Source organism: Podarcis vaucheri, assembly GCF_965113315.1.
Source record: "Podarcis vaucheri genome assembly, chromosome: 3".
In the NCBI taxonomy this organism is placed as follows: Eukaryota; Metazoa; Chordata; class Lepidosauria; order Squamata; family Lacertidae; genus Podarcis; species Podarcis vaucheri.
The window spans coordinates 6560297-6585590 of NC_138761.1; the positions used below are offsets into that span (position 1 = coordinate 6560297).

Below are 25294 nucleotides of genomic sequence, written 5' to 3' on the forward strand. Positions count from 1 at the left end.
CCCCACATAGGCAGTGCCCGGGGGATGTATCCCCCAGGTAAATGACTCACCCCTCACCTGTCCCCATTGCATTGCTGAACCTTTGCAATTAGCTGAAGGAAGGACACTTTTCACATGCTCGCCTCCCACAATGATTATTCTTAGTAGTAATCAGTTCTCCCCCCCCCCTAAAAAATGTTTAGGGGTACTCTCATTTTCCTACTCATATTGAAATACAGCTCCTCAATCTGGCCAAACTTAGATTAAAAAAATGTTTAGGGGTATGCGCACGCCTGCATCCCCCCAGGAAATAGCACTGGTAGTAGTAATAGCTTCAAATAGTTCTTAAAAAAAAATAAAAAATTCAAGTCCATCCTTTTTCTAAAACACCTTTTTCTAACTAGACTCAAAGCAACTTACAAAAATATTTTCAAACATGAGGAGCTCTGCTTCTCTGCCTGCTCCACCTGCCATGTTCTCTCTGCACCCCATAATAATTGGCCAGCCTCTCCTTTCCTTTCTCCTTTCCACCCTTGAAGATGACTAAGCCCCCTTCCCCCCTTCCCAACCCTGTTTCTGAAGCCGCTTCACTCTTCTGTCCTGCGCTCCTTGGAGTCCCTGTTATTTGTGACTAAAAATCATGGGTGATGGGATCTCCAGATCAGAAACATCCAAAGGCCTATGAGTGAACTTTCTCTGCTTTGAGGTTTCATTTGAGCTTTCATGCTCAGGCCTGGTGCTTTCATGCGCAAGGTGCTTGAAACTGAGTATGGAACCCTTTGCAAGGAATATATGGAACCTAATCCTCAGCTAACAGACACAGGTGCGCTGTGGTCTAAACCACTGAGCCTTGGGCTTGCCAATCAAAATGTTGGCAGTTCAAATCTCCGTTATATGGTGAGCTCCCGTTGTTCGGTCCCAGCTCCTGGCAACCTAGCAGTTCGAAATTACAACAAAAAATGCAAGTAGATAAATAGGTACCACTCCGGTGGGAAGATAAACGGTGTTTCCGTGCACTGCTCTGATTTCACCAGAAGCGGGTTGGTTATGCTGGCCACATGACGCAAAAAAACTGTCTGCGGACAAACGTAGGCTCCCTCAACCAGGAAAGCAAGATGAACGCCGCAACTCCAGAGTTGTCTGCGACTGGACTTAACTGTCAAGGGTCCTGTACCTTTTAATCCTCAGCTATTCAAACAAGATGGAGGGGAGAAGATCACACTGAGCAAATGTCCAGCAGATATTGAAGTTTTAGGATGGACAGTTATGATGATCCCTTTCCACTGAGATAAACAATAGATGAAACTGCATATTAATCTAAACAATCAAATGCCATGTGATTGAAGAATTCGACCAAGAAGAACTGGCAAAACCTCACAGAGCAAAGCAACCAAAGACAGGGCTGATCCCAGAGCCTTGAGGCAGGTGAGGACGCTGCTCCAGGTGGCAGAAGCCCCCAACCAGGCAGAATGCCCATGGGTGACCCTCCTGCCCAGCTGCTTCTGCCAGTGGAGGAGAAGCACCAGTATCATCAGCACTGATTTTGGGCTGCCATTTGGGGCAAAACGGGAAGTGCCGCCCTAGGCTGATTCTGCCATAGGTGTCTTTTGCAATGGACAAAGTATGAAAACAACTGGCTGCGCAACCAATTAAGCTTGCAATCAAAGGACGATGTATTCAGGGACCACCTAAGTAATTGATGCTTTGTGTAACTAATGGAACAGGTAGCTAGTACTCTCTGCTCTATCAAAATGACATTCTGTGTAATAAAAAGGTTGCATTAGAAATACTTTGTACTGCCAGTGGTTGTTTAATTAATGAAAAACCTAATTAAGACAACTGTAAATCTTGCAGGCTGTATAATCAACCTACATAATGACTATCTACCTTTACCTCCCCACCCCTATTTTATGTTGTTATCTCAATGTATATTATGCTATGGCCACACGGCTAATGCAATAAATTATATATAATAATGAATTAACAGAAATAAAGCTGATCTTCCATAATGACTACAATGAGTTTTGTTTTGGTTAATTCTGTTTCTGAAGGAATAGAATGGCTCTAAGACATGGATGGGAAGAGGGAGGGAGGAGAGATGAGTTTGTATCGAAGCAGTTTTTACATAATGGAGGAAATAATAAAGGTTTAATGGAAAACCCAAATGGATATAGCAGACAAATGCTATATTAAAGGAGGTTAAACTGGAATCAGATAAATGATCATCAACTTGTAAAGAAACCTGTTGTTCATGTTAGCAGGCATCATAAAAGTTTTCCAAGTTTTACTTTATGAAACTATTTTCTCAGTTCACTGGCTCCCTTTCCCTAAATCCGAGAAGGGATGTTCATTTAGGGTGGTAGCCTAAAGCTACTCAGATCAGAGGCTCCTGAAATTGATTGATCAAAAAAATGCTACAAGAGGGGCATGGTGCGGGGAGAAGAAATAATACTTTCCTCTGGACACTTGTTTGATTCTCATTTGCCAAGCAGAAGTTCCCTTCTGCAACAATTATACAGTGGTGGAGAGCTCCCAATGTCTGTGAAGAAAGACAGCAGGACATCATCAACAGGAGGCAGATATAATCGGTTTGTAACAGGCCAAATCCTGTGTAGAGGGAGCACAAATACCATGGTCCACAAGTGAAAGGAAAGTTCATTCAGAAGAGCATGAAATGGAGGCACAACTTCATAGCCCCCCCTAAAATAAATCTTGGCTGGACCCTTGCGGTTATCTGAACGAAGAGCACCTTTCACAACAATAATTGGCCAGCCTGTCCTTTTCCTTCTCCTTTCCACCGTAGAGGATGACTAAGACATTTACTTAATTACTTACTTACTTAAGGTAAAGGGACCCCTGACCATTACGTCCAGTCGTGGCCGACTCTGGGGCTGTGGCGCTCATCTCGCTTTATTGGCCGAGGGAGGTGGCATACAGCTTCCGGGTCATGTGGCCAGCATGACTAAGCCGCTTCTGGCAAACCAGAGCAGTGCACGGAAACACCGTTTACCTTTCCACCAGAGTGGTACCTATTTATCTACTTTTCTTTGACGTGCTTTCGAACTGCTAGGTTGGCAGGAGCAGGGACCGAGCAACGGGAGCTCATCCCGTTGCAGGGATTCGAACCACCGACCTTCTGATCAGCGAAGCCAAGATAACAAAGAGAAAGAGAGCTCAAAGTCTGTTCTGGTAGAGGGTTTAGGCTCATGGTCAGAGGAAGTAGAGCTTGAAGGGTTAGAGAGAAAACCCATAGCAGACCTTTGGGACCAGAGTCTTGAGAGAAGCCTAGCCAGAAAGAACAGTACTGAGAGGAAATTTCCCGTATTTTGTTAATTAATTGATAATTCTCACTCACACAATATGCCACCCAAAAATATAAGAAACCCTGTGAGGGAAACAACTTATGAAAGCTCTGAAGGAGAGGAGAATGGAAATCCTCAGAGAGTAGAGCAGAGTTTAGAAAATGTAACTAATATCAAACCTGAGGCAGGAGATCCAAAATTCACTGAAGGATTTGTAAAATGGAAGTTAGAACAAGAATATAAATTGGAATTAGAAAAGATTAGATCTGCACAAGAAATAGAAAGAATTAAAGCTGAGAGCGAAAGACTTAAGGCTGAGAAGGAGAGTGAAAGACTTAAGGCTGAGCAGGAGAGCGAAAGAATTAGGGCTGAAAGTGAGAGGGAAAGAATGCAATTTCAGTTGGAAATGAGGAAACTGGAATTAGCAGCTATGGAGAATCAAAATAATAGTAATAACACCAGTAGTCCAACTCAAGTGAAGGTAGATTTAAAGCGCTTTCCTGAGTTTAAGGAAAAAGATTGCCCTGAGGCTTTCATTATATCATTTGAAAGAGCTTGTCAAGACTTTCAAGTGAAAGATGAGGACAAGATGACGATCCTTAGAGCCAGGATCAGTGAGTGGGTCATTAGCTGTAATTTATTCTCAAATGTCGGAGACCGATTAAAATATCTTATAAAGGAAAGACACCCTCAATCACTTCAAGAAGCCGCTAACCTAGCTGACCAAATAAACGAAATAAGGGACCATAGGTTTAATGAACCGAGTTTTGGCGGGAAAGTGTGGGGGACTAATGTAGCACTTATATTCCCTTAATCCAGCCCCCTTTGCTCCTCCTGTGGCTGCCTCTGTTCAATCAGCCTGGTTGAATTTCCTATTGGCTGATTGCTATAACCAATTCTAAAAGATACACCCATATCCTCCTGTCCTTATATGGAACACAAAGAGCTATATATTGTTACATCTATAAATGACAAATAAGTAGTAATATATCTTACATGTGTCTCAACAAGGAATCTTAATTACCAGCTCACCTCTTGCCTTCCTTGCCCTCCAAAACAGATGGTTAATAATTTTAAAATTTTATCTTGAACAGATGTCAGAGACCTTGGGTTCATATTCTCATGCATCATCAATGAAATATCTCCTTTTGGAGGTCTTTAAACAAAGGCCTGACAGCCATTTGTCATGAGGGCTCGATTGGCGTCTCCTGTCTGACAGGGGGGCTAGGCTGATGGCTGACTTAATTACAACTCTTACAACTATATGAAATCTAGCATTTCTTAAATCCTTTGCATAATTACATTTAAGCCAGCATATTTCATACATTATCATAGATAGCTTTTTAGAAGGATAAACTTCCTCAAAGTAAAAAGGAAGAAACAGTTTACAGCCTCAAAGTAAAATAGGAAAAAAGCCTCTTCCCCTGTTTACACTCCCCCCCTTCTCTAGCCAGTTGCTTTGTTTTCCATGTGCTCTTGGCCTTTTGTCCTGTGGCTCAAGTTTAACGGTTTTATTTTACTATTTACCCATTCCTAATTATGTTTGGTCTCTGCCTTTTTTATCTTCTGTAACATGTAGGGTCAGTGTCCTCACTCAGTCTGTAATTCCAGCTTTTACGACTTTGAGAATTGTTTTCTGCTATAAATCAAGGGGCCCCTTTGTCTAGGAGGAAAACATTGCCAGTGTTTTCTTAAGCAGCTGGTCTGCCTGGCATGAAACTTTTGAAAATCTAAGCCCATTTAATTTAGGAACCTGATCAAGATATAAGCCAATATATGCCTTGATTAAAAATGCAGTCTATATTCAGATGCCACATTCCCCCCTTTCAAGCTCAAGGACCTTGCTACCAAGCGTCCTTGATAGCTTGATCTTCATCATATTCCTGAGGTAAAGCTCTGTATAGGGCCATGATATGAGGTAGAGTTTCATTCGAAATCATCTTGCTAATTGTACTTCTAAAACATGAAATGATACATGGCATCATACATAAAACCATCACTACTACCGTCAAGAAAAACAAGCAAGACAATAGTATCCCTTTGAGTCCTGTGACATTAGGTAACCAATTGGTGAGCCATCCCATATCCCATCCTTCCCATGTTTGTACTGGGACATGTACTATACTTTCCATCTTTGTGGCCAACACACGGATTGCCTCACCATTATCAGAAATGTTAAAGCAACAGGCATTCCCTGTCAAGTTCAAGACTCCACATAGGCCTCCCTGCTTGGCAAGTACATAATCCATTCCCATTTTCAGCTGCAAAATGGCGGCTCTACTTTCATCCAGCTGTTATGCAATAAGTCTCAAACTCTGGGCCGTTACATTGGTTACAAGTTCCACTACTGCTTGCAATCGAATTATTCTGTTTAGATTATAAATAGGATCCCGTGCCCCTTGTATGAGCTCACCAGGATTCCAGGAGGCAGGATCATAATAGGCTATAATGCGCTCTGGTGGCCAATCATCAGTACCGCTCCAACTTTGGGTACTTCCTCCTGCTATATGAGAAATATCAGCGTTTCTTCGTGTTCGCTTAGCTGAACTAGTGGGCATAATCCACATTGGTGGTAATACCCATCCCAGGAAACAAGTCCCACTCCATTTGGAAGGGAGTTTCTTGTATGCCCATTCTCCACATATCCACCACAACCATCGAGTCTGAGGGTTTTGGTATGTGGAGTGCATAAGGCGAAATATCACAAGGGGTATAGAGTTCACAGTGCAGTATGTTAGATTGCCTTTCTCTGTCACAGTTATGTTCCATACCACTTTCCATGCATGAATAAAAAGAGGTGCACAGGGCAAGGTATTCCGAGTTCGATAGGTAGTACCGTGTGCCCAGGTATTCTTAATATTATCCCAAGTATAGTGACAATGAGAAGAGCCTATCATGGTAGAATCAGCTGCATCTGATGATTTATGTACACAGAATTCCCCTTGTACAGGTATAACTCGTAATGGTTTAGTTGAGTTCCATCCGGGGAAATTCTGTACTTCTGTTTGGTGTGGCATTTCGCTTACCATACCAATGGCATTTAATGGTATTGGTAATAAGGGCATACCTCCCTCTGAATCATCTGGCCCAGGAGAGCAAACAAGGCAATTGGTCCTATTTGCAACATTGGCTACCATCTCAGCTAAGCCTACCCACATATTGTGGTCATAGCGGAATCCATATTTAGTCAATTTGGTCAGATTCAAGGACCCTTCCCCTTCCCAAGGGATCAGGATTAATAATAAAATCATGTTGATGTCTAGCATATGCATTCCTTCCACAAAAGATTACCTTATTGTGATAGCAAATAAATATTAGTCCCAATATAATTCCCCCAGTGACAGAAATGGGGAACCACCAAGACCAAAACATATATCCCAAGGATCCCCAATGTGTAATATCTCTGATAATTGTTCCACAAGGGGGGGCAGTCAATTAATTGTATAAGAGAATCTTTCCTTTCACAATCGCTGGTTCAGATGCTCCTCAAGCTTCAGGCGTGCGCAGGTCAGCCAGCTTCCAGGTTGTGGCTGCAGCAGGCCGGTCGTCTAATGTTGCCCGTGACCTAGCCCGTTCCCGGTAGGGCTAGATACAGGGGTTTTTGGAGAGAGTCAGTTTAAGAGGATTAGAGGGGTCACCTTTGCACGTCCAACTGCCTTCGGACTTCTTCAAACGGGAGTGATGAATCCAGGGGGTCACCTCAGCTACCTTCACCGCTGTTGGAGTAGAGAGCAAGACGGTGTAAGGTCCACGCCACTTAGGTGCAAGTGGATCACGTTTCCACTCTTTCACCCATATGCTATGCCAGCCTGGAACTGATGAATCGGCTTGGCAATGCTGCACGGCGTGCGCTCGAGGGCCCACCTGTTAAGATAAAAAAAAAAACAAACAAACACGGGAGAGAGACAAAAACACGGGAGAGAGATTGCACTTGTCCCTGTGTCGCATGGTCTCCTATTTGTTTGAGGTCAGTTGGAATATCCTGAACAAAGGAGGGCGGCCTCCCATACAGGAGCCCAAAAGGTGACAACTTAAGTCTTTTTGTGGGTGCGCACCGAACACGAAACAGTGTTATGGGTAACACGTCTACCCTCCTGAGACTTTAGACATATTAGTGGGCTTCTGGCATGCCCTGCAGATACCTTGCACAAGCGTCTGGCGGTAGGTGGTAAGCCTGGCCAGGTGAATTGCATTGTTTGGATCCCAATTAGGATCTTCCAAGGGAAAGTTGTCTTGGAGATGACGGTCAATATTAAAAATATTTCCCACTCTGGCCTGCTCACGCAAATATATCTGTGCCTTTTCAATTATGTCTCTCCTTTCCTCAGTGGTGAAGAGAGTATTCAGGAGCTGGCGACAATCTGTCCAAGTAGGACTATGAGTATTTACTATTGAAGTCACCAAGTCCATCATAGCCTGAGGTTTTTCTGCGAAAGATGGGGTGTTTTCCAATTCATCAGATCCGTAGTTGTGAATGGAATGTACTGGAGGATCGAAGTTCGAGGTGGCCGTGGTCCGGGTTGCCCATTAACCAGCACAGGCTCCTCAAGTGCATCAAATACTCTTCTAAGAGGGGCTACTACGTGACCTTTCTCTTCGCTTTGCTCTAGGGGCCTCAAATCATAGGGGATGGTATCTGTCCCAAGGCGTTCTTTTAGCAGCTTTATACGCCTGGCTGTATTGCTTGCTGACCGATTAAGGTCTCCCTGTAACTTCTGTAATAATTCTCTAGGACTTGGATGTACAGGGGTTTGGGGTGGGCAATTAGTTGTTCCACTAAAGGAGACTGTAGATGGAGTTCTACTGGGACTCACAGGTGGAATAACCACTTCTGCTTGGGCTTCATTATAGGACTCCAATGCCTCCTGAAGATATTTATCATAATCTATCAAGGAATCAAGTTCTGTGACTCCACCCCCATTATTCGTTCCACTTTCTTGCCTTGGGGTTACAACTGGTGGAGGGTTTGAATTAGGCTCCCTTCGATGTGGAGCATAGGGTGGAGGTGGAAGCACCTCTTCCTCTGGTCCCTCAAAAAATGGGTTTGAGTTTATTTGGCAAGATTCCTTTCCTAGCTTTGGCTTTTACAGCCAATAATTTGCATCGTTGGACTTTGCATTCCCTTATCCATGGAGGATTTTTATTTAATGTGCTCAGCCAGGAATCTATATATGAAAATTGTTCTGGGCACCCTCCAGTTTCTTTGGCGATGTTAGACCAAAGTTTGCTTACTAAATTTATATCAAAGGTTCCTTGAGATGGCCACCCAGTATTTTGTTTTGGCCATTCTAGTTCACATAACGTTCTCAGGCGCTCTGGCGTCATTTTGACTCCATATGCCCCTGAGAAGGCTTTCTTAAAATTATTTAACATACATTCAAGAGGTGTATTTCCCCCCTTTGAACCCCCAACTCCCATTGTATGGCCCTGTGAAGTATCCACTCAGTCACTCACACACACACCTTACTGGGAAACGAAGTAGTACTCACTCCACACTTAGGTCAGCTACACATTGTACTTTCTCACACATGCAATGCGCCAGATACTTCAACCATACTCTACCTCCCAATCTTCCCTTTTCCCTACACCAGATCACCATCTGATGTACCCAGCCACCTAGCGTACTCAGTTCCCCTTTACTGAGACGCAGAAGTTTGATCAGGACTTCTCTTCCTCCCAATTAATTGGAGGGCCAAAACCCCTTAGTGCACTTACCCTTAGCTGGTTCCCTGTTTATTTCTCTGGTTCCCCCCGGTCCGTCGCCGTCAGTGGGCAGGGTATCAGACAGACGAGACTGCTGCGTTCCCCTGGAAAAAAATTTCCCAGTGCGCGCTGGGTAGGCAATCAGTTGTCTTCTCTCTTGTACCCTGTCCAGTAAGGCGAAGGGGCTGCGTTCCAGCAGACCACTTATCCGAGTCGCAGGCACCATAAAATGTAGCACCCTGCTTGTGGTTAACGCTTAGCTGGAATGAAATATTCAACGCAGCAACAGAGAAATTAAAATAATAATTTATTTGTCAGACAAATAAATGAGAGGCACAGTGGTATATGGTTACCAAGCTCTGGCCTGCCCTCCTGCCATTATGGCCAGCACTTATATTCCCTTAATCCAGCCCCCTTTGCTCCTCCTGTGGCTGCCTCTGTTCAATCAGCCTGGTTGAATTTCCTATTGGCTGATTGCTATAACCAATTCTAAAAGATACACCCATATCCTCCTGTCCTTATATGGAACACAAAGAGCTATATATTGTTACATCTATAAATGACAAATAAGTAGTAATATATCTTACATGTGTCTCAACAAGGAATCTTAATTACCAGCTCACCTCTTGCCTTCCTTGCCCTCCAAAACAGATGGTTAATAATTTTAAAATTTTATCTTGAACAGATGTCAGAGACCTTGGGTTCATATTCTCATGCATCATCAATGAAATATCTCCTTTTGGAGGTCTTTAAACAAAGGTCTGACAGCCATTTGTCATGAGGGCTCGATTGGCGTCTCCTGTCTGACAGGGGGGCTAGGCTGATGGCTGACTTAATTACAACTCTTACAACTATATGAAATCTAGCATTTCTTAAATCCTTTGCATAATTACATTTAAGCCAGCATATTTCATACATTATCATAGATAGCTTTTTAGAAGGATAAACTTCCTCAAAGTAAAAAGGAAGAAACAGTTTACAGCCTCAAAGTAAAATAGGAAAAAAGCCTCTTCCCCTGTTTACACTCCCCCCCTTCTCTAGCCAGTTGCTTTGTTTTCCATGTGCTCTTGGCCTTTTGTCCTGTGGCTCATGGTTAACGGTTTTATTTTACTATTTACCCATTCCTAATTATGTTTGGTCTCTGCCTTTTTTATCTTCTGTAACATGTAGGGTCAGTGTCCTCACTCAGTCTGTAATTCCAGCTTTTACGACTTTGAGAATTGTTTTCTGCTATAAATCAAGGGGCCCCTTTGTCTAGGAGGAAAACATTGCCAGTGTTTTCTTAAGCAGCTGGTCTGCCTGGCATGAAACTTTTGAAAATCTAAGCCCATTTAATTTAGGAACCTGATCAAGATATAAGCCAATATATGCCTTGATTAAAAATGCAGTCTATATTCAGATGCCACACTAACAGAAATAAATTCCAACGAGCAAAGGGAAACCCCTCTTCAGAGAAAGACAAGGGAGATAGGCCATTGTCAAAAGGGCAAAATGACAAGGCCCAAGCCAACGCCAGTCTCACTGAGGAGAAAGGATGGAAAACAAACTATACAAATCCCAAAGAAGTTCAATGCTGGGGATGTGGAAAATTTGGCCACAAAAGATTTAATTGTAGATCTGGAAGAGAAAAGTCTGGTAATATAAGCCCTCAGAGAAGAACCTTTTGCATCCAAGAAGCTGAGGAGAGCCAAGCTAGTCAGGACAGGCCGAAGCCTGCTGAAGTAGTGGAGGCTAAAGTGGCACATTGCTATGCTATAAAACAAGATAATCTTCTTTTTAAAAATGCTGAGGAAGATATTTGGATTGATGGGAAGAGATTTCTGGGGTTAAAAGACACCGGGTCTCAAGTCACTACTGTCCACCCAGAGATCATATTTTGTCCCACCAAAATAATTCCAGGGAAAGTTATGAAATTAAAAGGAATTTCTAAACACCCTGAGGTATTACCAGTTGCAGAAATCCATATTAAATTCCAAGATTGGTCAGGGAAGTGGCAGGTTGCTCTTTCTGAGGAGATTCCTACTACTGTGCTGATCGGATGGGATCTCTTAGAGCATGCACAGAGTTCTTTTGCAGTTACTCTCTCCAAGGGGGTTCAACAGTCACCCGATGCTGAGGGGAATGCTACTGTTGCCCAAGGAGACAGAGCTGAGGAACAGAACTCTGAGGGGAGAAAACCAAGCCCTGCTAGTCCCTTTTGTAAAAAGCCAAAAACATAGTTTTGCCCAAGAACAGAAAGAAGATGCTGATTTCGTTAATTGTTTTGAGGCAGACAAATCAGATGAAGCCGATATAACATGCTGGGAAGGGAGAGGGGAGCAATTATGCAATCTACAAGAAATAAAGATAGCTCCTACATTAACCCTTAATCAGCAGGTGGAGGTTAAGCAGATCCTACAAGATTATAAAGACATTTTCAGTAACACTCCAGGTAGAGCTATAAAGGAGTTATACATCATATCGACACTGGGGATGCTAAGCCTATTGCTGTCAACCCCTACAGAATAACTGGAGAGTATGTGGGGAAAGTTAGCAATGAGGTAAGGGCGACGCTGAAGGCAGGGATGATAACCCCTTCGGAAAGCCGCTGGGCAGCACCCATAGTGTTATTAGACAAACCTGATGGATCTATCAGATTTTGCCTGGATTATAGGAAGCTGAACGGTGCCACTAAAGCGGATGCATATCCAATGCCCCATTTAGATGACCTGATCGAAGCTATAGGCCAGTGTCATTACATCACCTGCCTAGACTTGACAAAGGGGTACTATCAAGTAGAAATGGATCCCAGGGACCAGGAGAAAACTGTGTTCAGAAGTCCCTTAGGGCTGTTTGAGTTTAAAGTAATGCCCTTTGGCTTAAAGAATGCGCCAGCAACTTTTCAGCGATTGGTGGACAAAATCCTGAACGGATTAAGAGAGTTCACAGTTGCTTATTTGGACGATATGGCTGTGTACAGTCCAACTTGGGAGAGACACAAAGAGCACTTAGGGATGGTGCTACAGCGAATTAAAGAGGCGGGCTTGACCATCAAAGCTAGCAAATGCCAGATAGGGGTCTCGACTATTCAATACCTGGGACACATGGTGGGAGGAGGAGTGATGAAACTTTTAGAGACAAAGGTAGAAGCCATTTCCAACTGGCCTACCCCTACCTCCAAGAAGAAAGTCAGAGCTTTCCTAGGACTAGCCGGTTATTATCGCAAATTTATTCCAAAATTTAACGAAATAGCAGTGCCTTTATCTGACCTAACGCGGAAGAAGGAGCCAGACATGGTTAACTGGACAGCAGCATGTCAGCGGGCGTTTGACGCCTTAAAAAGCGCCTTGACATCACATCCAGTCCTTGTTGCTCCTGATTATGATCGTGAGTTCACCGTCTTCACCGATGCATCTAATGCCGGGATCGGGGCCGTGCTGTGCCAACAGGGAGAGAAGGACGACATGCATCCCATCACCTTCATAAGCAAGAAACTACTGCCAAGGGAAAGACATTATTCGACCATCGAAAAGGAATGCCTTGCCATCGTGTGGGCATTACAGAAACTGAAGCCGTACATCTGGGGCCGAACTTTCACTTTATGTACTGACCATTCACCCTTGCTGTGGCTGAGAACCATGAGGACCAACGGTAAGCTGATGAGGTGGGACCTATCACTGCAAGACTTTAATTTTACGGTTAAAAATGTGAAAGGGACCCTGAACACCGTTGCAGACGCCTTATCCAGAAGACCTGCAATTGAAAGTTAAGTGAATGCTTAAGATGTAACAGGCTTTTGTATATATGTATATTTTACCAGAACCCAGTGTTTGATGTACAAATGTTAGGTGTGAAGTGAAGGGTGAAATGACAGGTTAGGAAATGTTTATTTGCCATAAAGATGTACTGCTGATTGATCAGGAGAATAACTAGGTTAAGTTATCCCTCCTGAGTCAATCTTCTTAAGGGGGGAGGAATGTGGCGTTTGCCTCCTAGGATGGGTCATAGGAAAGGGTTAAAATGGGTGTGATGTGATTGGCCAGTGAGAATTCAAGGGGGGAGTAAAAGTTAGAGTGGGAGGCTTTGAAAGTCAGTTGAGGTTTGGGAGTTGAAGAAGGAAGAGGGAGGATTAGGTTTGGGTTGGCAGAGATGTATTGTGAGAGGAATTGTCAGGTGGAGTCAGATAGATAGTTGGGAATAATCAGTTTGGAGTGGTTAGGAACTAAGATTAAGAAACTGACAAGAGAAAAATAAACTGAAACCATACGCTTGTTCCTGCATTTAAAAATAAACTTGATTATTTGTTAATGTTAACAACTGTCTGGACTCCGTGTGTCCCCATGAGAAGCGGGGTGGTGGCAGCGAAGAAAGCAATCACAGTGGTGGCACAGGGTCAATAGACCATCAAACGTCCAGGGGCCCTGTGTGGTTGCCACAGTAATTAAGTAAGTAAATGGCTTAGTCATCCTCTATGGTGTAAAGGAGAAGGGAAAGGACAGGCTAGCCAATTATTGTTGTGAAAGGTGCCTTTCCTTCAGGTAACCACAAGGGTCCAGCAATGTGATGGGAACAGGTGAGGGGTGAGTTATTTACCTGAAGGATACACCCCCCTGGCACTGCCTATTCTCCTCATAAACTTTTTGTTTGATCCAAGCGATCTCCTTGTGAAACATGAATGCAGCAGATCTGAATGTTTGCGATCTGTAGTTGGGATCCTACTTCTGTGGAAACTGCTATGACTACCAGATTTCAGCAATATCTTCCCAGAAGCATGTGACTTTGGCAACATTCTCCTCCATGTCAGCCTAAGTCAAAATCTTCCAAACAAATTTAAAATATGGGAAGCATAGGTGCAGCCAAGATTTATTTTAGGGGGGTCGGCTATGAAGTTGTGCCTCCGTTTCGTCCTCTTATGAATGAACTTTCCTTTTACTTGTGGACCATGGTATTTGTTCTTCCTCTACACAGGATATGGCCTATCACAAACTGATTGTATCTGCCTCCCATTCATTTGTTCTGCTGTCTTCACTGACATTGGGAGCTGTCCACCACTGTATAATTGTTGCAGAAGGGAACTTCAGCTTAGCAAAGGAGAATCAAACAAGTGTCCAGAGGAAAGTATTATTTCTTCTCCCCGCACCATGCCCCTCTTGTGGCATTTCTTGGATCAATCATTTTCAGGAGCCTCTGATCTGAGTAGCTTTAGGCTACCACCCTAAATGGACATCCCTTCTTGGATTTAGGCAAAGGGAGCCAGTGAACTGAGAAAATAGTTTCATTACGTAAAACTTTTATGATGCCTGCTAACATGAACCATAGGTTTCTTTACAAGTTGATGATCATTTATCTGATTCCAGTTTAACCTCCTTTAATATAGCATTTTTCTGCTATATCCATTTGTTTTCCATTAAACCTTTATTATTTCCTCTATTATGTAAAAACTGCATCAATACAAACTCATCTCTCCTCCCTTCCTCTTCCCTCCATTCTGTGTCTTAGAGCCATTTTATCCCATCAGAAACAGAAATAAGCAGATGTCATAATAAGGTTTTTCATTAATTAAACAACCACTGGCAGTACAAAGTATTTCTAATGCAACCTTTTTATTACACAGAATGTCATTTTGATAGAGCAGTGAGTACCAGCTACCTGTTCCATTCGTTACACAAAGCACCAGTTACTTAAGTGGTCCCTGAATACATGGTACTTTGATTGCAAGCTTAATTGGTTGCACAGCCAGTTGTTTCCATACTTTGTCCATTGCAAAAGACACCTATGGCAGAATCAGGTTAGGGTGGCACATCCCTTATTCCCCCAAATGGCTGTGAACTTTTCCAAGATCAGTGCTGATGATACTGGTGCTTCTCCTCCACTGGCAGAAGCATCAGGGCAGGAGGGGCATCCATGGGCATTGTGCCTGGTTGGGGGCTTCTGCAAGCTTAATTGGTTGCTTTGCTCTGTGAGGTTTTGCCAATTCTTCTTGGTCGAATTCTTCAATCACATGGTATTTGATTGTTTAGATCAATATGCAGTTTCATCTATTGTTTATCTCAGTGGAAAGGGATTACCATAACTGTCCATCCTAAAACTTCAATAGCTGCTGGACATTTGCTCAGTGTGATTTTCTCCCCTCCATCTTGTTTGAATAGCTGAGGGTTTCTTATATTTTTCTTATATTTTTGGGTGGCATATTGTGTGAGTGAGAATTATCAATTAATTAACAAAATATGGGAAATTTCCTCTCAGTACTGTTCTTTCTGGCTAGGCTTCTCGCAAGACTCTGGTCCCAAAGGTCTGCTATGGGTTTTCTCTCTAACCCTTCAAGCTCTACTTCCTCTGACCATGAACCTAAACCCTCTACCAGAACCGACTTTGAGCTCTCTTTCTCTTTGTTATCTTGGCTTCGCTGATCAGAAGGTCGGTGGTTCGAATCCCTGCAACGGGGTGAGCTCCCATTGCTCGGTCCTTGCTCCTGCCAACCTAGCATTTCTAAAGCACGTCAAAGAAAAGTAGATAACTAGGTACCACTCTGGCTGAAAGGTAAACGGTGTTTCCGTGCGCTGCTCTGGTTTGCCAGAAGCGGCTTAGTCATGCGTGCCACATGACCCGGAAGCTCTATGCCGCCTCCCTCGGCCAATAAAGCGAGATGAGCGCCACAACCCCAGAGTTGGCCACGACTGGACGTAATGGTCAGGGGTCCCTTTACCTTAAGTAAGTAAGTAATTAAGTAAATGGCTTAGTCATCCTCTACGGTGGAAAGGAGAAGGAAAAGGACAGGCTGGCCAATTATTGTTGTGAAAGGTGCTCTTCGTTCAGGTAACCGCAAGGGTCCAGCCAAGATTTATTTTAGGAGGGCCTATGAAGTTGTGCCTCCATTTCATGCTCTTCTGAATGAACTTTCCTTTCACTTGTGGACCATGGTATTTGTTCTCCCTCTACACAGTATTTGGCCTGTTACAAACCGATTATATCTGCCTCCTGTTGATGATGTCCTGCTGTCTTTCTTCACAGACATTGGGAGCTGTCCACCACTGTATAATTGTTGCAGAAGGGAACTTCTGCTTGGCGAATGAGAATCAAACAAGTGTCCAGAGGAAAGTATCATTTCTCCTCCCCGCACCATGCCCCTCTTGTAGCATTTTTTGGATCAATCATTTTCAGGAGCCTCTGATCTGAGTAGCTTTAGGCTACCACCCTAAATGAACATCCCTTCTCGGATTTAGGCAAAGGGAGCCAGTGAACTGAGAAAATAGTTTCATTACGTAAAACTTGGAAAACTTTTATGATGCCTGCTAACATGAACAACAGGTTTCTTTACAAGTTGATGATCATTTATCTGATTCCAGTTTAACCTCCTTTAATATAGCATTTTTCTGCTATATCCATTTGAGTTTTCCATTAAACCTTTATTATTTCCTCCATTATGTAAAAACTGCATCGATACAAACTCATCTCTCCTCCCTCCATCTTCCCATCCATGTCTTAGAGCCATTCTATTCCTTCAGAAACAGAAATAACCAAAACAAAACTCATTATAGTCATTATGTAGGTTAATTATACAGCCTGCAAGATTTACAGTTGTCTTAATTAGGTTTTTCATTAATTAAACAACCACTGGCAGTACAAAGTATCTCTAATGCAACCTTTTTATTACACAGAATGTCATTTTGATAGAGCAGTGAGTACTAGCTACCTGTTCCATTCCTTACACAAAGTGTCAATTACTTAAGTGGTCCCTGAATACATCGTCCTTTGATTGCAAGCTTAATTGGTTGCACAGCCAGTTGTTTTCATACCTTGTCAATTGCAAAAGACACCTATGGCAGAATCAGCCTAGGGCGGCACTTCCCGTACTGCCCCAAATGGCCGTGATATTTTCCAAAATCAGTGCTGATGATGCTGGTGCTTCTCCTCCACTGGCAGAAGCAGCAGGGCAGGAGGGGCACCCATGGGCATTGTGCCGGGTTGGGGGCTTCTGCCACCTGGAGCAGCGTCCTCACCTGCCTCAAGGCTCTGGGATCAGCCCTGTCTTTGGTTGCTTTGCTCTGTGAGGTTTTGCCAGATCCACATGGTCTAATCCTTAAATCACATGGTATTTGATTGTTTAGATTAATATTCAGTTTCATCTATTGTTTATCTCAGTGGAAAGGGATCACCATAACTGTCCATCCTAAAACTTCAATAGCTGCTGGGCATTTGCTCACTGTGATCTTCTCCCCTCCATCTTGTTTGAATAGCTGAGGGTTAAAAGGTAAAGGACCCAGTCCAGTCGCAAACGACCCTGGAGTTGCTGAGCTCACCTTGCTTTACTGGCTGAGGGAGCCTACATTTGTCCACAGACAGTTTTTCAATGTCATGTGGCTAGCATGACTAAGCCGCTTCTGGCGAAATCAGAACAGTGCACACAAACACCTTTTAACTTCCCGCAGGAGCAGTACCTATTTATCTACTTGCATTTTTTGGTGTGCTTTCGAACTGCTAGGTTGCCAGGAGCTGGGACCGAACAACGGGAGCTCACCATGTAACGGGGATTTGAACTGCCGACGTTTTGATTGGCAAGCCCAAGGCTCAGTGGTTTAGACCACAGCGCACCCGTGTCTGTTAGCTGAGGATTAGGTTGCATATATTCCTTGCAAAGGGATCCATATTCAGGTTCAAGCACCTTGCACATGAAAGCACCAGGCCTGAGCATGAAAGCTCAAATGAAACCTCAAAGCAGAGAAGGTTAACTCATCGGCCTTTGAATGTTTCTGATCTGGAGATCCCATCACCCCTGATCTTTAGCCACAAATAACAGGGACTCCAAGGAGCGCAGGACAGAAGAGTGAAGCAGCTTCAGAAACAGGGGTTGGAAGGGGGAAAGGGGGCTTAGTCATATTCTAGGGTGGAAAGGAGAAAGGAAAGGACAGGTTGGCCAATTATGATGGGGTGCAGAGTGGAACATGGCAGGTGGAGCAAGCAGAGAAGCAGAGCCCCTCATGTTTGAAAATATTTTTGTAAGTTGCTTTGAGTCTAGTTAGAAAAAGGTGTTTGCGAAAAAGGATGATGATGATGATTGCAAGAATGAGAACAAGGACAAGAGAGCATGTGAAGATTGCCTTGACTTCAAGTAAGCAAAGAGTCCATCATTTCAACTTTGAAATCTCCTTGCCCTGCATGTCCCACTCAACCTCTTCAATCGGTGGACTTGAATCTTTCTTTTTCTTTTTGGAAGAACTGTTTGAAGCTATTACTACTCCGCAGTGCAATTTCATGGGGGGATGTAGGGGTAACGCATACCCCTAAACATTTTGTGAATCTAAATTTGGCCAGATTAAGAATAATCATTGTGGGAGGTGAGCATGTGAAAAGTCCCCTTCCTTCACGTAACCGCAAGGGTCCAGCAATGTGGTGGGGACAGGTGAGGGGTGAGTTATTTACCTGAGGGATACATCCCCCTAGCACTGCCTATGTGGGGCATTGCATCCTCCTCATAAATGTTTCATTTGATTTAAGCTATCTCCCTCTGAAACATGAATACAGAACATCGTGAATGTTTGTGATCTTGTGTGGAAACTGCTATGACTGACAGAATGCAGGAATGCCTTTCCAGAGGCACGTGATTTTGGCAACATTCTCGTCCACGTCAGCCTAAGTCACAACGTCCCAAAGAAATTAAAATTATGCAATCTGCTTCTCCCTCCCAGCCCTCTCTTGGCAAGCTTTGGGGCTCCATTTGGCTTAAAAGCTGGCTTTGCCTGGCTTTGCCACCACAATTCATCCTGAGCCATGAAGATCCTTCACCTGTGCTTGGCAGTTCTCTCTTTGCTGCTCCTGGCTTCCCCAGGTAAGGGATGGAGAGGAAGAAGACAGAGGGACACCTGCCAGCCTATTATGGGGTGGAAGAGGGAGAGGAGTACAGTTGCTGTTCTGTGGCCTTGCAAAGGAAGCTCACTTTTCTTGCTAGAGATATTTCTTTAGTGGTAAAATTAGCATAAAAATGTATATATCAGACAAAACTGCTTACCAAAGTGTGTCTATTAGGGGATATATGCTCTGTGTTGGTGAATTTCCCCATTATGCCCATAATTGCTATGCAATTTGCCCTGTTATAACCTATATTTTCATGCTATTGTCATGAAATTACACTTTTTCATGTACATTTTTAAAATACATTACTTGGAGGGAGAGCTGCCTTTCAGAGGACGGCTGTGCTTTGATGTTCACATGTTGACTTCATTATGGCAGAGTAATATAAGGAAAAGGGGACATGAGTGGCCCTGTGGTTTAAACTACTGAGCCTCTTGGGCTTGCTGATCAGAAGGTTGGCGGTTTGAATCCCCACGACGGGGTGAGCTCCCGTTGCTCGGTCCCTGGTCCTGCCAACCTAGCAATTCGAAAGCACATCAAGTGCAAGTAGATAAATAGGGACAGCTCTGGCGGGAAGGGAAACGGCGTTTCCGTGTGCTGCTCTGGTTCACCAGAAGCAGCTTAGTCATGCTGGCCACGTGACCCGGAAGCTGTCTATGGTCAAACGCCGGCTCCCAGAGTTGTCTGCAACTGGAATTAACTGTCAAAACAGTCCTTTACCTTTTTATTAATATATGGAAAATGGCATCGCATGTAAAACTGGTAAGGAAAAAGAAAAGGAGCCTCTTCTTTTCTCAGTTTGGTAAGATTTTATGCAATTCTATGCAAATTTATGGAATACGTTTTAGAAAATAAAATTTTGATTTGTCTCTTCCACAGGTCTGCCAATAAATTTGGGGTATAAAGTTTCTAATTAGTGGAAAATGTTTCTTGATGTAATATAGAGCCTTTTATTCTGGGTAGTCCTAGGGGCTCTGATGGCTTCAGTTCCAGGCTTTAGTTTCTCTATAACGTATAACCCATGTGTGCCTCACTTCTTGCTGTCGTGTTTCGTGGACTGACACCCTCCACTCATGAGCAAATATCTGGAGAAGCACATTTACCATTTCTCCTTGTGAATGTAGCAAGGGTGGTAAACACCAGGGGCCAGTGGCAAGGGGTGGGGTGGGGGGTAGGAGTTGGGATGCCACAGCACCCAGAGCGTCACAGAGCCACTCCTGTTCAAAGGGCTGTGCAGTTGTTCCTCTCTTTCATTCTATTGTGATTTAACTTCCTTCTCCCCACTTTTGTTTGTTTCTCTCTTTGCACAGGATCTGCACAAAACCAGGAACCTCAGAATATTTGGGATTGCTATCATAAGGCCAATGGTTTTTGCTCACCTCAAGGTTGTCCTAATAATTCTAAAAAGATTGGAAGGTGTGCTCCTAGAATTCCATGTTGCGACCGGTAATTTCAGCTTACCAAAAGGTAATTTCAGCTTACCCATTACCCCCTGCATTGATCATTTTAAGTACCCAATGCAGCGTCCCCTAAACTGATCATCCTTTGCCTGCAAGCTCAATTCCCCCATTGCAAAAATAAATATAAAAATACCTATGCCAGAATCAGCCAAGGGTGGCACATCCCATATTGCCGCTTGATGCAAAATGATAATTTCTGCTTTGCCATTCTGCCAGCACGGCTCCTAAGCCCATCTACCTGCTCCTCCTGCGATGGACTGATCTGCCGCTGACACACACCATACCCTGTTGGTTGCAGGCACAGAAGCGGCACTACCATTGTTGCCCATTTTAAGCAAGATTGTGCTGAGTTCTTTCGCCACAGGCAGAACCAGCGGGGCAGGAGGGGCACCAATGGGTTTGTTGTCTGGGGGGCTTCTGCCAGCAGAAGCAGGGTCCTCACCTGCCTCATGGCTGGTCCAGCTGTCTTTGGCCCCTTTGCCCTGTGACCTTATGCCAGATCTCCTTTACCAAATCCCTAAACCACACCAGAGGGGCACATTTAATTTGTTGTGCAGCTTCATCCATTGTTTATCTCAGTGCCTAAGGGATGTCTATTCTGCAGCTTTAACAGATGCTGGGCTCTTACTCTGTGTGGTGTCCTGCCCTCCACCGTCTAAGATTACCTCAGTATCACATCCCATACATTCCATGCAAATCTCCCACTTTCAGTTCCAAGCAGATTCATTCTTATTTTATCTTTTAAAGAAAGAACCTGAGGCAGTAGACTTTTGTCTTGGGTGTATACAGAGAAATTAGCAACTGGACTGAATGAACCCAAGGGTGTCCGTTCTCTTGTGTTTCTCAAAACACTCCCACAAAATGGGGTGCAAGCTTCCTGTTAACCCTGAACTCTTCTTCAGGGCCACAAAGACAACAAATCCCTGCCGTGCATAACATCCAGTCTGCAGGAGAATATTGGAGACCTTGCAAGCTCACTCACTATTCTGTGACATATTTAATTGTACCTAGAAAAGAAAGTCCCCCAGGGGTAAGGATGGGCAAGAGATTGGATTCAGTTCTCATTGAAAGGGGAATCTATGTAATTCATAGCTTCTGGAAATGAAAAACTGAAACAGACCTATCCCTACCCAATGGTTTATTATCAGGAAAACTTTCTTGTGGTTCAACATGCCTTGCTTTGTATTTTTGTGTCTCAAACATGGTCACTTTGCTATGAAACCGAGTTAACTGTTGTCTTTTTGTTGCTGGTTTCTATGTTTTAGACGGGAGGAGTGATAGATGCCTTTGGAAAATGGAAGATGCTCCCTCTCTTTGAGAGCTGCTGGATCCCGCTTCATCCCCAGTTAGGGACTTCTTCTCCAAAGCATCCAGATTGAAAAAGCAACATTTTCAAGGCTTACCTGAGCTTGTGCCTTGCAATAAAAGCAGATCCAAAAGCCTTTTCCCTCTGTTTTTCATTTCTAAGCATGAGTGCTATTGCTAGTGAAGCCAAAATGGCACCTTACATCCATGAGAAGGAGGTGTCAGCAAGCATGGTTTGTGGAGAGGCCCAAAACGCCATAAGAAAGGAAGACTAAAAGGGGATGAGGATCTCTCTATACAGTCTAGTGAGTAGGACTGGGCCAAAATGTGGAAAATGAAAAGTGGTAAAATATGGAGGGTGGAATGGGAGGGAGAAGAAGAAGTTTCCTTTTAAATAGGAACCAATCTGAGTTGTACTCTTTGAAAAAGTATGCCAGTTGAAATTTAGTCATCCTTCCAAATTCACAGGTCTCTGAATTTTGGGGTTATTGAACTGACCAGACCAGATCTGGAAGTTTCCTCTTATAGATTCTAGGCCCCTCCAGCTAAAGGATTACAGGATGGGAAGTAGCCCTGGCTTTTACAGAAACTAGCCCCACAAAGCCCACTCATTACAGTATGTTGAGCATAATTGCATGCACATGTGCCTACCTGGAAGAATTCTTCATCCTAGGATCCCATGGCTTCCAGTTGGGTGAGATAAGAGAATGCACATCCATTCCTCTCTATGGCAACAGAGCTCACTCTTTTAAGATGTGAATGGTGGGTACTTAGCTCAATGGCTATATACCTCCAGACATAATTTTATGGGAGTGGTGCCTTTCCATAGTTCATACCATGCTTGAGGTGGCTTGCAAGATGGAAAATAATAATAATTACAACATAAAAATTTAGTCTTAAATCATTCAAAAACACACAAACTGAACAAATTAGACATAATTTATAGGATCCGAAATAAAGACACTAAAAGGTTTGCTTCTGGAGATCTGCAGACATCCTGACTACACTTAAGATGGGTGGGGTATAAATACAGTGGTGTGCCTTATTAGACTTTACTGATTGGTGGGCTCTGTGTTGCTCCCGGACAGGAGGAAGGATGTCAAATGACACCGAGGGTTGGTTCAGAGAAAGAGTTCGTTATTTCTGCTCTCCGGAAAAGCAGAAAGGCACTTGCGTGGTCAGTCCACAGCAAGTCCAAAGAAATGAGAAATTTCATGCAGTATATATATCCTCAAGGCACCCTCTCCCTCCTTCCCCAGGAATCCAACCACGTCAGCCTATACACGCAGGTTGACATCACATATGTTCCTGCTCCGGTATTTTTAGCCATAAAAGGGTATTCCTTCCTGTACTTCTGACCATAAAAGGGTATTTCTGTTCTTCTACTCTTGGAGCAAGAGGTCACCAACTCCAAGAACACACTCTGGCGCTGTTCCCGGACTAGGTCTGTGCATCTTTGTGGTCTTTGTGGTCAGGATGTAAGATAAGGCCCAGAGTGTCATCCCTGTTCCACTCTGGAATGGACAAGCCATCCGTCATTACCAGCCTTCATAGACTGATAAGAGAGAGAACTTTGAGCACTTGTTTATACAGCTGGGTTTTGGCTCAAGAGCTCAAGTTAAAGCATTTTAGCTAAGGTAAAATAGGGATTTTGGTGCAGTTTCAAACTGCCTGCACTGTCAGTTTTGGGTTTGGGAAACCCATTCCTTCAATTTTGCCTCTAGTAACAAACTTAATTATTTCTGGCGATCCATTCTTAACCTGAAACTGTTCTTAACTAGAGGTGTGCTTTCGCTAATGGGGCCTCTTGCTGCCGCTGCGCTGCTGGCACACGATTTCCATTCTCATCCCGGGGCAAAGTTCTCAACTCGTGGTAACTCTTCCAGGTTAGCGAAGTTTGTAACCAGAAATGTTTCTAACCTGAGGCGTTTGTAACTGGAGGTACCACTGTAGTAAAATTATTATTCATAATAAAACAGGATGTCCCTATTTTCATGGAAGGAATTTGGGAGGATTTCTTGAGAACAGCAAGGGACCCTATATGGAGAAAGCAATGGGGAGACTCCATCTGTTTCTCTTCGTCCAAGAATCACAACTATAATTCAGTGTCCCCAACTCTTCCCCCTTGTGTCCTGCCCTGAAGGCCACAGCCTGCTGGTCTCTCTTGCCCATCTGTGCTGTTGCTGGCCTGTTTCTCCTTTGATCTCCTAGCGTAGAGTTTGGAGATAACTTCTAATCCTAAAGTCCAAGAGAGAGAAGTGTGAGGAGGAGCAGGAAGATGTAAAACAGGGTGAAAGCTAAGATGTATCAGCCTAAACAACAAAGAGATTCAGAGGTCCGCTGAGAGTGGAGCAACCACACCACTCTAAGGATGAATCTACACACAGGGGGGAAAATGTCGGGAAATCTACTGTTGAGAAGTGGAACTGTTATTTTTTCAACTCTGAAGCACATTTTTTCAACCTCTGAAGAACATCTTTCATATGATGTATATGCTGTTCTAGATTCTCTGAATAAATCAAAATTATATCAAAACAGTCCACCAGGACTCTGAGTATGTAGCTGATGAAATCTTAGAACGTTGCTGCTCCTGACTGAAATGTTATCTCCCGCTCTCTCCCTGCCTTCTCTTGGCAACCTTTGGGGCTCCATTTGGCTTAAAAGCTGGCATTCAGCTTTGCCACGTCAACTCATCCTGAACCATGAAGATCCTTCACCTATGCTTGGCAGTTCTCTCTTTGCTGCTCCTGGCTTCCCCAGGATTTTTAGGAAGTCGTTAGTCTGCACCAGGCGTCCTATTGGGAAAACCCAGTTTTCTGAGTTCATGTTCTGGGAGTTGTGCAATAGGGGCAGTACAGGATTCCTTTTGGTGTACTGACCTCCCCGCTGCACCAAGGATTCCCTGCCTGAGCGGCTTCCTGGAGACACCTAGTTTGGTTGTCCTAGGGGATTTTAACATCCAGATCTGCTGCAGTCATGTTTCAGAACGAAATAGCTTGGATCAAATGAAAATTTTATGAGGAGGATACAATGCCCAGGGGATTTATCCCTCAGGTAAATAACTCACGCTTCACCTGTCCCCACCAGATTGCTGGATCCTTGCAGTTACCTGAAGGAAGAGCATTTTCACAGGCTCATATCCTAAAATTATTATTAGTTGTAGTCATAATAGCATCAAACAGTTCTTTGAAAAAAATATCCAAGTCGACCAATTGAAGAGGTTGAGTGGGCACATGCAGGGCAAGGAGATTTCAAAGGTGAATTGATGGACTCTTCATCTTACTTGAAGGAAGGGCAATTTTCACATGTCTCCTCCTCCTCCTCCTCCTCCTCCTCCTCTTCCTAACTCACCACCACCATATCTCCCAGACACCTTTTTCAAACAGGACTCAAGACAACTTTAAAAATAATTCAAAACTGGAGGGGATCTTCTTCTCTGCTTGCTCCACCTGCCATTTCCCACTCTGCACCCCATAATAATTGGCCAGCCTGTCCTTCCCTTTCTCCTTTCCACCCTAGAAGATGACAAATCCCCCTTTCTCCTTCCCAACCCTGTTTCGGAAGCCGCTTCACTCTTCTGTTTAAAACCCCCTGGAGTCGCTGTCAGTATGGCTGTAGATTGGGGGTGACGGCATCTCCAGATCAGAAACATCCAAAGGGCAACAGGTTCAGGTCCAGTCCTGGTACTTTCATGCCCAAGGTGCTTGGAACTGAAAG

The 25294-nt window shown here is 43.8% G+C and overlaps 3 long non-coding RNA genes across 23 annotated transcripts in view; 2 read left to right on the top strand and 1 right to left on the bottom strand.

The window, feature by feature from the left end:
* The window catches only part of LOC309529640, a 350951-nt gene that overhangs the window by 11131 nt on the left and 314526 nt on the right, over positions 1-25294 (bottom strand). For 5 of the 16 annotated variants that reach the window (XR_014218235.1, XR_014218236.1, XR_014218241.1 and 2 more), the window contains exon 1: positions 10932-11596. The exons of 4 other annotated variants lie outside the window; for them this stretch is intronic. This is a non-coding gene — a long non-coding RNA (uncharacterized lncRNA). 7 more of the 16 variants (XR_014218244.1, XR_014218227.1, XR_014218232.1 and 4 more) reach the window with 7 other exon arrangements.
* Positions 3934-10769, top strand: LOC309529793. The gene is made up of 2 exons (XR_014218464.1): positions 3934-4061; positions 10384-10769. It is a non-coding gene; the product is annotated as an uncharacterized lncRNA (long non-coding RNA).
* LOC309529713 lies at positions 13294-21704 on the top strand. 6 transcript variants are annotated; one of them, XR_014218358.1, is made up of 3 exons: positions 13294-13400; positions 20123-20279; positions 21538-21704. It is a non-coding gene; the product is annotated as an uncharacterized lncRNA (long non-coding RNA). The 6 variants fall into 6 exon arrangements; XR_014218359.1 differs by having other exon boundaries at positions 13308-13408; XR_014218360.1 differs by lacking the exon at positions 13294-13400 and adding an exon at positions 17266-17579.